General features: G+C 45.9%; 1 protein-coding gene across 2 annotated transcripts in view; it reads left to right on the top strand.

The window, feature by feature from the left end:
- The first annotated feature begins 3836 nt into the window (after positions 1-3836).
- The window catches only part of TMEM94 (transmembrane protein 94), a 33483-nt gene continuing 23133 nt past the window's right edge, over positions 3837-14186 (top strand). For both annotated transcript variants that reach the window (XM_036269168.1, XM_036269167.1), the window contains exon 1: positions 3837-3950. The gene's annotated coding sequence lies outside the window, so the exon portion shown is untranslated. The remainder of the gene's footprint in view (positions 3951-14186) is intronic.

The raw sequence follows: 14186 nt of genomic DNA, 5'->3' as shown, positions 1-14186 counted from the left end.
CCTGGACAGATGTGCTGATGGAAGCTGTTATTCCTTTGGTGAGCCCTTCCCCAGTGGGGCCAGTAGATGGACGCCATATCTGGGACTCCAGCAACCTGGCTCACACTGTTTGCCTTGCCCTGGTGATTCCCTGAGGCCCTGCCCCATCCAACTTTTGGGACCACCCAAGCTGTTGCCAATGTCTTTACCTAGGATTGGCCTGTCTTGGATCCTGCTTCAGATTTTTCTAAAATATCTCAAACAAGCAGCATCTGGTCTCAGCAAGCCCCATACCTCTCATTAAGTGGCCCCAGGCCTGGCACTAGAAGCAGCCAGCCTTGGTTCACAACTTGGCTTTGCCTGGGCACCTCCAAGCCCAGCACAAGAAGAGCCATCTGCAGATCACTTTGTAGCTTATGTCGGGTGGCTCCAGGTAGAACACAGGCAGTGGCCAACCTTGCCCCAGAGCCAGCACACCCAGGGGACAGCTTCAGACCATATTGAAGCACCACCACCCAACCACCTCCACAATGACACACTCAATGAGCAGACTCAGTGGGTACCAGAGCCCTGCTAAAGTAAGTCTCGCTCCGTGTGGTGGGCCCCTACACAGCTGATCCTCCAAGGTAGTCAGAGGCCAGTGGTCAGTGGGCACAGCCAGTCCTTGCAGCTGATCAGCCTGAGTAATCCCTCCCATTGACATGCCAACAGCAATCAAGACTCAATTACAACAGAAGGGTGTACAGTCCACACTAGGGGTGCACCTTGAGGGCCCAGCTGGGGTGGTCAAGGAGGCTGTGCCATTGGACCCTACAGGACATCTACAACAATAGACCACCCTAGGAAGCCTAGGAGACATAGCAACTCTACCTAATATATAGAAACAAACACAGGGAAGCAGCCAAAATGAGGAGACAAAGAAACATGTTCCCAAATGAAGGAACAAAACAAAACTCTAGGAAAGGAACTAAACAAAATGGAGATAAGCAATCAAGCAGATGCAGAGTTCAAAACACCGGTTATAAGGATGTTCAAGGAACTCAGTGAGAAAATCAACAACATAAAAAAGGACCAGTCAGGCCCTGACCAGTTTTGCTCAGCTGTTAGAGTGCGGCCTATGGACCAGAGAGTCCCAGGTTCGGTTCCCGCTAAGGGCATGTACCTAGGCTGCAGTTCATCTGCGGTCCTGGTTGGGATCGTGCGGGTGGCAACCAGTCGATGTGTCTCTCTCATATCAATGTTTCTCTCTCTCTCTCTTCCTCCCTACTCTATCTGAAAATAAATGCAAAAATGTCCTTGGGTGAGGATAAAAAAAAAGGACCAGTCAGAAATGAAGGATGCACTAACTGAAATAAAGAATAATTTACAGGGAATCAATAGTAGAGTAGGTGAAACCTAGAAGGAAGCCATTGATTTGGAATATAAGGAAACAAAAAACACTCAATTAGAACAGCAAAAAGAAAAATGAATTTTAAAAAATGAGGATAGTGTAAGCCTCTGGGACAACTTCAAGTGTACCAACATTCACATCATGGGGGTGCCAGAAGGAGAAGAGAGAGATCAAGAAATTGAAAACCTATTTAAAAAAAAAAAATAGTGACAGAAAACTTCCCTAACTTGGTGAAGGAAAGAGACATACAAGTCCAGGAAGCACAGAGAGTCCCAAACAAGATGAATCCAAAGAGGTCCACACCAGGACACATACTGTTCAAAATAAAAAACGTTAATACAAAATATAAAGGGAGAATCTTAAAAACAGCAAGAGAAAAGCAGTTAGTTACCTACAAGGGAGCTCCCATAAAACAGTTGATTTCTCAAAAGAAACTTTGCAGGCCAGAAAGGAGTGGCAAGAGATTTTCAAAGTGATGAAAAGCAAAGACCTATAACCAAGATTCCTCTATCCTGCAAAACTATCATTTAGAATTGATGGACATATAAAGAGTTTCCCAGACAAGAAAAAGCTAAAGGAGTTCATCACCACCAAACCAGTATTATATGAAATGTTGAAGGGTCTTCTTCAAGGAGAAGAAAAACACAAATATTAACGATAAAATGGCAATAAATACATATCTATCAACAATTGAATCTACAAACAAAATGAGCAAGCAGAACAGAAACAGACTCATAGATACAGAGAACTTCTTGTTCTTGCAGTGAGAGGAGACTGGGGGGATAGGTGAAAAAGATGAAGGGATTAAGAAGTACAAATTGGTTGTTAGACTGATGAACCTCAAAAGGAAAGGGGGAGAGAGTGAGGGAAGAGATAAACCAAAGAATTTCTATGCACATATGCATAACCAATGGACACAGACAATAGTGTGGGGAAGGCAGGAGGGGGGTGGGACTGGAGAGGAGGGGGTTAATGGGGGAAAAAAGGGTGGACATCTATAATACATTCAACAATAAAGGTAAGTTAAAGAAATTATACCTATTTCTTGTTAGATCAGCAAAAAATGGATTTTTTTTTTTTTATCCTCACCTGAGGACATTTTTCCATTTTTTGTACAGATAGAGTGGGAGGGAGAGAGAGGAAGAGAGAGAGAGGGAAACATCGATGTGAAAGGGACACATCGAGTGGCTGCCACCCACACGACCAACCAGGGCCGGGGACAAACTGCAACCGAGGTACATACCCTTAGCGGGAACCGAACCCGCGTCTCTCCGGACCGCAGGCGGACGCTCTAACCGCTGAGCCAAACTGGCCAGGGCAAAAAATGGATTTTTTTGGTGTACCGCAGAACTTCAGTAATTAGTCTATGTGCCATGAGATGAAAAAGATTGAAAATTGCTGAGTTAGGCGATAGTGGTGAATCTATGTGGCTGCAGGATAGTTTAGCCTGTGGGGAGTTAAGCCTGGAGATAGGTCTGAGTTGATTTATGAGTACTTTGACTGGCAGAGAGATATGGACTTTGCCTATTTGCAGAAACAAACTGCAGAGGATTTTTTGTATGCAGGAAAATGACATGATTCTACCAGTGTTTTAGGCAACAATTAAACAGTTCAAACATACAAGATTAGGCACTGAAATGGTACCTTCTTGTCCAGCTGAGAAGAGCGATTTTTGACTACACAATTAAACTCATTTAACAGGGGGAAAGAGCTCTTATTTCCCAGAGCCACATGACTCCCTTCCAATTTTATAAACATTAAAAAAAAAAAAAAAAAAGTCTCCAGACTTGGATCTCTGGGAAAATAGAAGTAAATACTGACACAGCCTTGCTTTGTTTTCCCAAGAGAGGTCTCCCAGGCAATTTCTCTAATTATCTAGAGAGAAAAATTTTAACTTGTTTTTTTCCTTTAGAGTTCTGCCGAGCTGAGCGAAAATGGCAGTATCGCCTTAGATTCGCCAGCTTTGGTTTGGACGCAGTAATTGTCCCTGGGGCACCCCCTCCAAGGTCTCTGAGCAAGGCGTCTCTAGGAGTCTGTTCCCAGCAACAAGGAGGGAGGTTAGATGCAGCAGACATGGGCGCTCTCCGAAAGGCTTATTTAGAAAAGAAAAAAGAAAAAGAAAAAAAAGGCGGGCAGGGGGCGGGTGTCTCTGTCCAACTTTTAGAAGAATTCCGTAAGAAAACTAATGAAGCGGAAGCCGTGCCCTCGTCTCTGGTCAGGACTTTGGACCAGAGAGCGCCTTGGTATTACGCCCAAGGATGCTCACTGGTTGCAGGCTCTCCGGCCCGCATCACTTGGCACTTAATTCCGCCAGGCTCCCAAAGAGGCGGTTGCAACTACAGGCTAGCGTGCCGCGCAGCCAATAAGAAGCCATAAACCCCCGCCCATCTCAGATATCGACCAATCGGCGCACAGAAATTCAGCTAGCTAATGGCGTTTCCGTTGTCTGAGAAGGGAGCCAAGCCCCCTTAGAGTTGCCAGTAACGGACATGGCTGCGCCCCCTGGAGGAGGGGACGCGAAGTGAGGAGGGGGCAAGGAGGGACGAGGACACCAGCGAGGGAGACAGATCCCCGGGCCTGGGTAAGTACGAGAAGGTCCGAGGCCCGAAGCAAGGGGAGCAAGGGGGCGTGGGGCTCTGCCTTCCGCGTCCTCTGTATTTTGGGCAGAGGCGATTGGAGTCTGGGGTCTACACCCAGGGAATGGCCACGGGGGATCCCTTCGGAGGGGGTTGGCTCTAGCTGGAAAGCTCCTGGTTGTTTTCTTTCTCCGGGTTCTCTCACTTGCCCTCGGCCCTGGCTAGGCCCATTGTGGGGGGTCCCGTGTTAGAAATCTAAGCCTCCCGCCAACAAAGAGACCTTGCCCCCGGTTTGCCGCGGCTGGCCCTGGCCCAGTGGGCTCCCATCGTTGACGTCTGTGTATTTAGAGGCCCTGGCAGTGCCCATCCCCCGCCCCACTACGACCCCAACCCAGACTGTTGTCTCCCCTGCGCGCGCCCGCAGCTGCCGCCCTGGCCCTCGGGCTGACCGCATCCCCTGAGTCCCAAGGATGGAGCCAGCCCTGGGGCTTCTCCACCCTGAGCAGCGACGTTGCAGTTTGGAGCGTGCCGGTTTTTTGTTTGGTTTTTCTTTTCCTTCTATCATTCCAGACTCGTTAAAAGACCCTTGAGCAGCCACCAGAGGACCACAATACTGGGCATGCTATAAACTGATTTCTGTGCTATGGTCTCATGCCTCTGCCGCACACCCCTACCCTCCAGTTCTTACAGTCCCTCCTGTGCCCGGTGCCCCGTGCCAGATCCGAGGGAAACCCCGACCTCCTTCCACTGGTGTGTGACCACCGGCTGCACTCAGGCGCGTTCATTGATTTGGTCACGTGCTGCTGCATCCCACTCTGTCTTCGGAGTTTTCGTGGGGCTCTTGGGGAAAAAGGAGGGAGCTCTGTATTGAATCTGTTTGCCTTCTGGTATGGGATTTTGCGCATTGGAGAGATGATAGTTTTCTCATGCTTTATCCAGGACACTCAGCTTTAGCAGCATAGTTCAGTTTATGCCTGGGCACTCTTAGAAGATGGAAGTGGGGAGAGGGGAGGTGCTTTTGTTTGTTTGTTTGTTTGAGCACATGTATATTTCATGTATTATGCATCTTATATGTTAGTTTCAAAATCTGAGAAGAGGGGAGTTTTAACGTGTTTTTATTTTTTATTTTTATTTTTTTATCCTTACCCGAGGACATTTTCTCCATTTTTTATTCAAATAGAGCAGGAGGGAGAGAGAGAGAAACATCAACGTGAAAGAAACACATCGAGTGGCTGCCCCCCGCACGACCCAACCAGGGCCAGGGACTAACCGCAACCGAGGTACATGCCCTTAGCGGGAACCGAACCTGGTCTCTCCGGACTGCAGGCCAATGCTCTAACCATTGAGCAAAACTGGCCAGGGCTTAACGCTTTTATTTTACAGATGAGGAGACTAATTACTGGGAGAGGCAAAGAGGCAGGACCAGGGTCACCTTGAGCCAGGGTTGGAGCTCTGTAAGTCCAGATCCTTGAATTGTTTATCCACTAGAGCCAGTTTTTTCCTAGGTGTGATCTGAGGAACTCAAGTTCCCTAACTTCTCTGGGCCTTTTGCAGGGTAGTTGGGAGCATTAAATGAGATGATATATAAGAGATCTATCCCATGGGGTCTAGCACTTTCTAGGTTTTTAATACATTTCTGCATTCATTAATTTTAAGTAACCAGCAGGTAGTTCATTGGCTGATTTCTTGTATTAATATTTCTTGTGGTCTCTCTCTGTTTAGGGGCATAAATGATTACCATGATTCTCAGGGAAGACCTGGAGGGGTGGATTCAGGGCAAAGTTCCCATTTTGGGGAACCACTGTGGTATCAGTCGAGATGTTATTAAGGGGCATGTGTTGTGTAAGAGCAGTGCAGAGGCAAAAGAAGGCTTGAGAACTGCTGAGAAAAGAAGAAATAACACTGTGGTTGTCTTTATAGTAATCGCGGCAAAAAAAAGAGCTGATCTTAGTATTTCAATGAGGCAGTTTTTTTTTTTATCCTCACCCGAGGACATTTTTCCTTTTTTTAATTCAGATAGAGTGGGAGGGAGAGAGAGGAAGAGAGAGAGAGAAAGAAACATCGACGTGAAAGGGACACATCGAGTGGCTGCCTCCCACACGACCCAACCAGAGCGGGGACAAACCGCAACTGAGGCACGTGCCCTCAGCAGGAACCGAACCCAGGTCTCTCTGGACCGCAGGCTGATGCTCTATCCGCTGAGTCAAACCGGCCAGGGCAGTTTTTTTATTTTTGTTTTTTCCATTTTTTTTCTTTATTGATTTTAGAGAGAGGAAGGAAGAGGGAGAGAGAGATGGAAACATTAATGAGAGAGAACACTGATTGGCTGCCTCCTGCATGCTCCGCACTGTGGATTGGGCCCACAACCTGGGCATGTACCCTGACCAGGAATGGAACTGGCGACCTCTTGGTGCGTGGGTCGACGCTCAACCGGCCAGGCACTGAGCCACACGGGCTGGGCTCCAATGAGGCAGTTTAAAAAAACAAAACAAATCAAAAAAACAAAAACCAATGGCACAAGTAACGTTCATTATCTAAAGAGTCAAATAAAAGTGATCTGTGGAATGTTAAAAATATGTTTCTATCGATTTTTTTAGAAAGAGAGGAAGGGAGAGAGAGATAGAAACATCAATGTGAGAGAGAAACATTGATTGGCTGCCTCCTGCACGCCCCCCACTCGGGATCAAGCCCACAACCCAGGCATGTGCCCCAACAGGGAATGGAACCGGTGACCTCTCAGTCCATGGGACAATGCTGAATCCACTGAGCCACACAGGCCGGGTGTGATCTGTGGATTAAAACATTCTGAGCCTGGCCCTGGCTCAGCGGTAGAGCATCGGCCCAAGGACCAATGAGTCTCGGGTTCGATTCTGGCCAAGGGCATGTACTTCGGTTGTAGTTCAGTTCTTGGCCCTCGTCGGGGTCATACAGGAGGCAACCAGTTGATGTGGCTCTATAATGTCGGTGTTTTTCTCTCTCTCTCTCACTCTACCTGAAGATAAATATATAAAGATCCTCAGGTGAGGATTAAAAAATAATAATAATAAATAAAAAACATTTTGAGCCTGGCCTGTGTGGCTCAGTCGTTGAGCGTCGACCCCTGCACCAAGAGGTCACCGGTTCAATTCCTGGTCAGAGCACATGCCCAGGTTGGGGGCCCAATTGCCAGTGGGGGGCGTGCAGGAGGCAGCCAATCGATGTTCTTGCTCATCGATGTTTCTATCTCTCTCTCCCTCTCCCTTCCTCTCTCTAAAATCAATAAAGAAAAAAAAAAGATTAAAAAAACATCTGAAAACCACTGTCAAGATCAGAACACATCAGAACTTAGACCGTCATTAAGCCTGGAACTGGGAATAGCATCTTCAAATAAACTCCACAAATACTCTGCAAGTCTTATTTTAGCAGCCATGTTAGCTTTAACTTCCTTGCTCACTGGTTTCTTTGTCAAAACTACAGAAAGGAAAACTATTTGTAGTTGGATTCCACAGAGTAGTGCATTGACCAGGGAGATGGAGTCAAAACCATCCCCTTGATAATCAGCCACCAAATAATTGAGAGTTAACTGCCATTGAAGCCCTACCCCCACCCTGCCCCTTGTTTGTGGTGACCTGACATCAGAAGATTAGACTGGGACAGCCAGGACGGGGCCTTGGGATGAAAGAAAACAGAAAGCTCTTCACATTTCTATTTTGAGAAGTTGCTAGGGAGTGCCAGCTTCCAGTGCTGAGAATCAGCCTTTTGAAACCTTAACTCCTGCAGGACTAATGAGAAATGAAGGTCACAATCCTGGCCCCCCTCCCTTTCCTTAGCTGGGCTTGGGGAACAGTTTCTATAGGGAGAGGGAGGAGGGCTGATGTGAATATTACCTACACCCAAGGCTTCACTGGACTTCATTTGGCGAGCCAAGTATGAGCTCTGACAAGAGCAGTCAGAGTTGAGGAGACACAAAACCCCTAAATCCATTTTTGGTGTTCAGATGAGAAGGTTCCGGGTCGTGGATGGCACTTCTTCGCTGGTAGATGTGTGTCAATATATTTTTTTTCTTTTTTATTGAAGTTATTGGGGTGACGTTGGTTAATAAAATTATATAGGTTTCAGGTGTAAATTCTATAATACATCCGTGTGTCAATATTTTTTATCTTGTCATGTCTGCATTGTTTCCATGACAGTGTCTTTCTTTACCTAAAAGATATTGTTTGATCCTGGCCAGTTTGCTAAGTGGTTAGAGCATCAACCTGTAGACTGAGTGTTTGATTCTGGTCAAGGGCATGTACCTGGGTTGCAGGTTTGATTCCCCAGCCTTGTTCAGGGTTGTGTGGGCGGCAATCAATCTATATGTCTCTCTCCCTCTCTCTCTTCCTCCCTCCCTTCCACTCAATCTAAAATCAATGGAAAAAAATATCCTTGGGTGAGGATTAAAAAAAAAAAGTGTTGTTTGCATGCCAGTACGCCTAGCTTTGTTGACAATAGCACAGGTGAACTAAAGGACACTAAAGCTAAGCCTCCGCCGCAGCAGGAATGTTTTCTTCCAAACAGACCTACCAGCCACAATGTGTGGTATAGTTGCTAATAAGGGGTTTGTGTAATAATAAGCTTTGCATGTGGCTGGTATGGCTCAGTGGTTGAGCGTCAACCCATGTACCAGGGGGTCACCGGTTCGATTCCTGGTCAGGGCACGTGCCTGGGCCGTGGTCCTGATCCCCAGTGGGTGGTGTGCAGGAGGTGACCAGTCGCTGTTCTCTCTCATCAATGTTTCTATCTCTCTCCCTTTCCCTTTCTTTCTCTCTAAAATCAATAAAGAAAAATTATTTTAAAAAATAATAATAGTAAGCTTTGCCTACAGCTACCAAGTCAGTAGTAAATAGTCGGTCACATGGCACGGTGAGTAGGGGAAAGGCCAGGTTTAGACCCCATGAGGCCTGCATCAAGCCTGGGCACGTCTCACACTGACTGCTTTGGGTTCTGCTAGCTCCAAAGGTCAAAAGTGACCAAGGAGAGGGGGGCCCAAGGGACGGAGACCCTTTCAGGGCCTTTGGGAAACTAAGAATCTTAGTGTAATTATTCAAACCCAATTTTCTGAATTTCAGAATCCTCTTGAAAAAGAGATTCATGGTAGAAGTCTTCTTTAGTAGAATAGAAAAATATAAGGAAACACATGGAAAAGATAAATATTGGAGAGAGACTCAAAGGTGTATTTAAATAGAACATAAAACACCTCCAAAGTTGACACGGAGCATCTTTTCATATGTTGAAGTCACTGGATTTCCTGGTTTTTATCATCTGTCAGGGTTAGAAGAGACTATAAAAACTCAACTCTTTTTCGCCCTGGCCGGTTGAGTGAGCATCGTCCCCAAGCACTGGAAGATCACTGGTTTGATTCCTGGTCAGAGCACATTCCCAGGTGGTGGGTTTGATCCTTGGTTGGGGTGCATACTGGAAGCAACCAATCAGTTTCTCTCTCTAAAAAAAAATCAATAAAAACATATTTTTTAAAATAGTGGGCTTTTTTTTTAAGTCATCTCTTTCTTATTTGCTACCCGATGTATTTCTTATCTTCATAATTTCCCCGCCTCTGCTTGGATCTCTGTAGTGATGGGGAACCCATTGCCTCTCAGAACAGCCTGTTTCCATTTTTTAAAAAACACAGTTCTAATTATGTAAAAGATGTAGCTCCTATGGAGTCCCAGTCGGCCTCCTTGTCTAGCCCCCATGGTGACCTAGTCCTTGGATTGGGAGCCTCTTGGAGCCTTTTTCCTGGCAGCCGTCATGCCCTTCTAGTCCTGCTGTTACCCGAGGGGTTTTTGCTGAACTGTCTATGTGTCTTCAGTTCTTCCCACCATTCCTCATGTCATAATTTCTCCAATCTGATTGCTGCTGGCTGGCAGCATTCCAGTTTTGTCAGTGTCCTTGTTAAAATGTATGATGCACAAATGAACAAAATATTTCAGGTGTGCTCTGTTAGGTACAGAATTCAGACCTGCCCCTCTCTTTCTGGGGATATGGCACGTCTGTTAATGCAGCCAAAATGTGGAAGAAGTTTGGGCAGCCATGTCACTTACATTGAAATTGCATTTGTAGTACAGGTAATTTTATACAATGGCTTTTGAACCTAAGTGCAGGACTTGATACCGAAACTATTACAGTTAAATTGAATCTATTAGATTTGGCCCATCATTTCAGCCCGTTGAAATCTTGGATCTTGACTTTGGTCTACTTTCCAGGTTTATGCCATCCAAGAATCTGATTAGCATGCCATCTGCTCCCTCACTCACGTCATTGATAAAGTTATTGACTAGGACACCACTAACATAGAACACCAATGCTTGTTTTTAAAAACCTTCTCCCAGTGGAACACCAATTCATCCATTAGTACACTTTGGGCACAGCTTCTCAAGCTGAATACGAGTCCACCAAATTGTGTTTTTGGGGTGTTGGGCATGGTTAGAATGCAAGCTCAGGGAGTGAAGATTTTATGAGAGGGATAAGAAGGACAGCAACCCCTCACCTCACCCTCAAACTGAACTCTGGGCGCTCATCTGGCACTTTTTCATGCTAGTGTCTGAGCTTGGCAGGAGGAAGCATCCAGCCATTTGTTTTCATGGCTTCTCTGCTGCCTTCTACTCTAACCAAACTGGTCAAATCACCATTTTTCAAGAAGCTCCTGCATTTCTGCTCTGGTGCCTTTCTTGGTCCTTGCTTGGATTGCTCTCCCTGTTCTCACTCCTAAGCTTTCTTTAAAAAAAATTTTATGTATGTATGTATGTATTTATTTATTTGTTAATCCCCACCTGAGGATTTTTCCATTGATTTTTAGATAGAGTGGAAGGGACAGAGGGAGAGGGAGAGAAGGAAGAGAAACATCCATGTGAGAGAGACACATTGATTGGTTGCCTCCCACACGACCCCGACCTGGGCCGGGGATTGAACCTGCAAACCACGTACAAGTCCTTGACCAGGAATCAAACCCAAGACCCTTTGGTCTGTAGGCCGACGCTCTAACCGCTGAACCAAACTGGCCAGGGCTCTCCTAAGCTTCCTTAAGGTTGCAGCTCTGGCCTTGCTTTATTTGGGAAGAGATCCTTGGCTCCCCTGCTCCCGCCACCCCCCAGTGACCTCTTTCTCACTGATATCCTGCAACAACTATTTGCAATTCTCATCTAGTATTTCATTGCAAACTTTAATTTTTGTTATCTTTTTTCACAATAGCCCCAGGCTAGCTATGATATATGTATATCCCTCGAGGGAGGAGACCACATCTAACATGCTTTGAAAACAGGATTATCCCTTTCACATATTAAATATATGCAGTTGTTTTCTTTTATGGATCGTGTATTTTGTGTTCTAAGAAATCTCTGCTTATCCCAAGGTACAAAGATTTCGCCCTATATTTTCTTTTTTTTATCCTCACCCGAGGACATTTTTTCCATTTTTTGTTCAGATAGAGTGGGAGGGAGAGAGAGGAAGAGAGAGAGAGAGAGAGAAACATCGATGTGAAAGGGACACATCGAGTGGTTGCCAACCGCACGACCCAACCAGGGCCGGGGACAAACTGCAACAACAATACGTGACCTTAGCAGGAACCGAACCCGGGTCTCTCTGGCCCGCAGGCCGATGCTCTAACCACCGAGTCAAACCAGCCAGGGCTCGCTCCATATTTTCTTCTAGAAGTTTTATAGTTTTAACTTTTACATTTGATGTGTGACCCATTTTGAGTTAATTTTTGCGTGTGGTATGAGGTGAGGGTCAGGGTTTGTTTTTCATATGTGTGGATCTATTTCTGGACTTTCTTTTCTGTCCCATTGAGCTATATGTCTCTCCTTACACCAATACCACATGTCTTGATTTCTGTAGTTTTATCTTTTAAATATATTTTTATTGATTTTTGGAGAGAGAGGAAGGGAGAGGGAGAGGAAGAGGGGGAGAGAGGGAGAGAGAGAGAAGAGAGAGAGAGAGAGAGAGAGAGAGAGAGAAACGTTGATGTAAGAGAGAAATATCAATTGGCTGCCTCTTGCACACACCCCAACTGGGGATGGAACCAGCAATCTGGGCATGTGTCCTGACCAGGATTCAAACCGTTGACCTTTCAGTGCATGGAATGACTCTCACCCAGCTGAGCCACACTGACCAGGGCTCAGTAGTTTTAAACTAGTCTTGAAATCAGCCCTGGCCGGTTTGCCTCAGCGGTTAGAGTGTCGGCCTGCAGACTAGAGAGTCCCAGGTTCGGTTCCCGCTAAGGGCATGTACCTCGGTTGCAGTTTGTCCTCGCCCCGGTTGGAGTCGTGTGGGTGGCAACCAGTCCATGTGTCTCTCTCACACCGATGTTTTTCTCTCTCTCTCTCTTCCCCCCTCTCTTTCTCCTGCTCTATCTGAAGATAAATGCAAAACTGTCCTTGGGTGAGGATTAAAAAAATAAAATTAGTCTTGAAATCAGGCAGTGTAAGTCCTCTAAATTTCTTTTCAAAATTGTTTTGTCTATTCCAGATTCTTTACCTTTCCATATAAATTTTGGAATCAGCTTATCAATTTCTACAAAAATGTTAGCTGGGATTTTGATTGAGATCATATTGAATCTATAGATACTTTTGGGGATAATTGACATCGTAATACTAAGTGTTCCTATCCATGAACAATCCATTTATTTAGGTCTTCTTTAGTTTCTCTCATCAGTAAACAGGTCTTATATATTTTTTTGTTAAAGTCATTATTAAGTATTGCATGTTTTTTTTTGTACTATTAAAAGTGATATTTAAAATTTTTATTTTTCTATATTTCATAATAGCCTATCAACATTTAATTTATATTTGTATTTTGTATTTTGACCTTGAACCTTGCGCACTTATTTGTATATTCCTTATTTTTTACATATACAATCTAGTCTTCTGCAAATAAAGACAGTTTTACTTATTTCTTTGCAGTCTATAGGCCTTTTATTTCTCTTTCTCCTCCTTACTGTTGAGTCCTCATTTTTAACCTCGGCAATACTTTGATCACATTTCTTGTTTGCTGATAACAGTAATGACAACTACGTATTAAGACCTACTATGTGTCAAATGCTATACTAGACCCTCTGCATATAATATTTTACATAATTCTTGTTGCACCTCTGTGAAATAGGTATTATTTCCATTCTATGAACAAGGTCACTGAGGCTCAGAGAGACAAGTAATTTGCCAAGGTCAGTTAGCATTTGATCGTGTTGGAATCAGGATTCGAACCCAGGGGTATTTGGCTTTGAAGGCTGTGCTTTCTTTTTTCACAGTGGGCGAGGAATTGAACTGGCCCTTTAAGGATACAGCGCCTGGTCCCAGATCAGACAGTTGAGGACAGCTCTGTCCCAGATCCCATGTATGGAGTGATGGGAAAACGGAGACTCTCAGGAAAATGGCCTGTTCCTGGCTGCCCTCTCTGACCTCTGTGGTTCCAGCTGGCCGCAGTTATTTCACCCTTTTAGTGTTGGCAGGAGTTAAATACAATCCCCATCTGGCTCCCAGTGCCTTTCCCTGTGTGGCGACTACCTCATCCAGCCTCTGCTGGGATGGGGAGTCATGGGGACCTTGAGCTGTACTTGTAAACAGGGCCTGGGCAGCCTGAGTCAGAGTGGCCTTGGGGAGAAGTGGATTCGGCCTCTTAGGATCCCATTTCAGTTGGCTGCCAAAGACTGAATGTCACTGCGTGGAGAGGAGAGGCTGCTCCCGCATCGCCGTCTGTCTGACCCTCTGAGGCTTGCTCAGGATGGGAAGCCCTGGCTGGAGACCTGGCAGCACAGGCCGGTGGCATGGGCACTGATGCCGCCTCCTAAGGAATCGGATGGGATTTCAGAGAGGAGTTGGTGGCAGCAGAGGCTGGACCTCCTGCCTGGGGTCCTCTGGACACAGCCTATTTTAATTCTAGACAGCACTTTTATGGATCGGTTCTCTGGGCTTCTGACCAGCTCCTCTTAACGAGGCTTTGCTGCGGGCCCCAAAAAGAACCGCACTAGTCAGCAGGTTAGCGCTTTCTCCGCCGGGAGTCACCCGGCACCGAAGCAGATGACTCAGTGGCACTCTTTGCCCAAACACACCCTGGTCTGAAATCATGAAAGTGTGTTGGCTGCAGGATGGGTGGGTGAGGGTCAGGGGTCGTGTGGGGATTGTAGTCAGATTGGATCCCATGTCCTTATGGTTATTTTCCCAGGTGCCTGGTGAGCACGGCCCTGTGAGCAAACCGCGCAAGAGGGCCGGCTATCCGCGGGCATGTATGTG

The sequence above is a fragment of the Molossus molossus genome, unplaced genomic scaffold, assembly GCF_014108415.1.
Source record: "Molossus molossus isolate mMolMol1 unplaced genomic scaffold, mMolMol1.p scaffold_m16_p_19, whole genome shotgun sequence".
NCBI lineage: Eukaryota > Metazoa > Chordata > Mammalia > Chiroptera > Molossidae > Molossus > Molossus molossus.
This window is presented reverse-complemented; position numbering and strand designations above follow the sequence as displayed.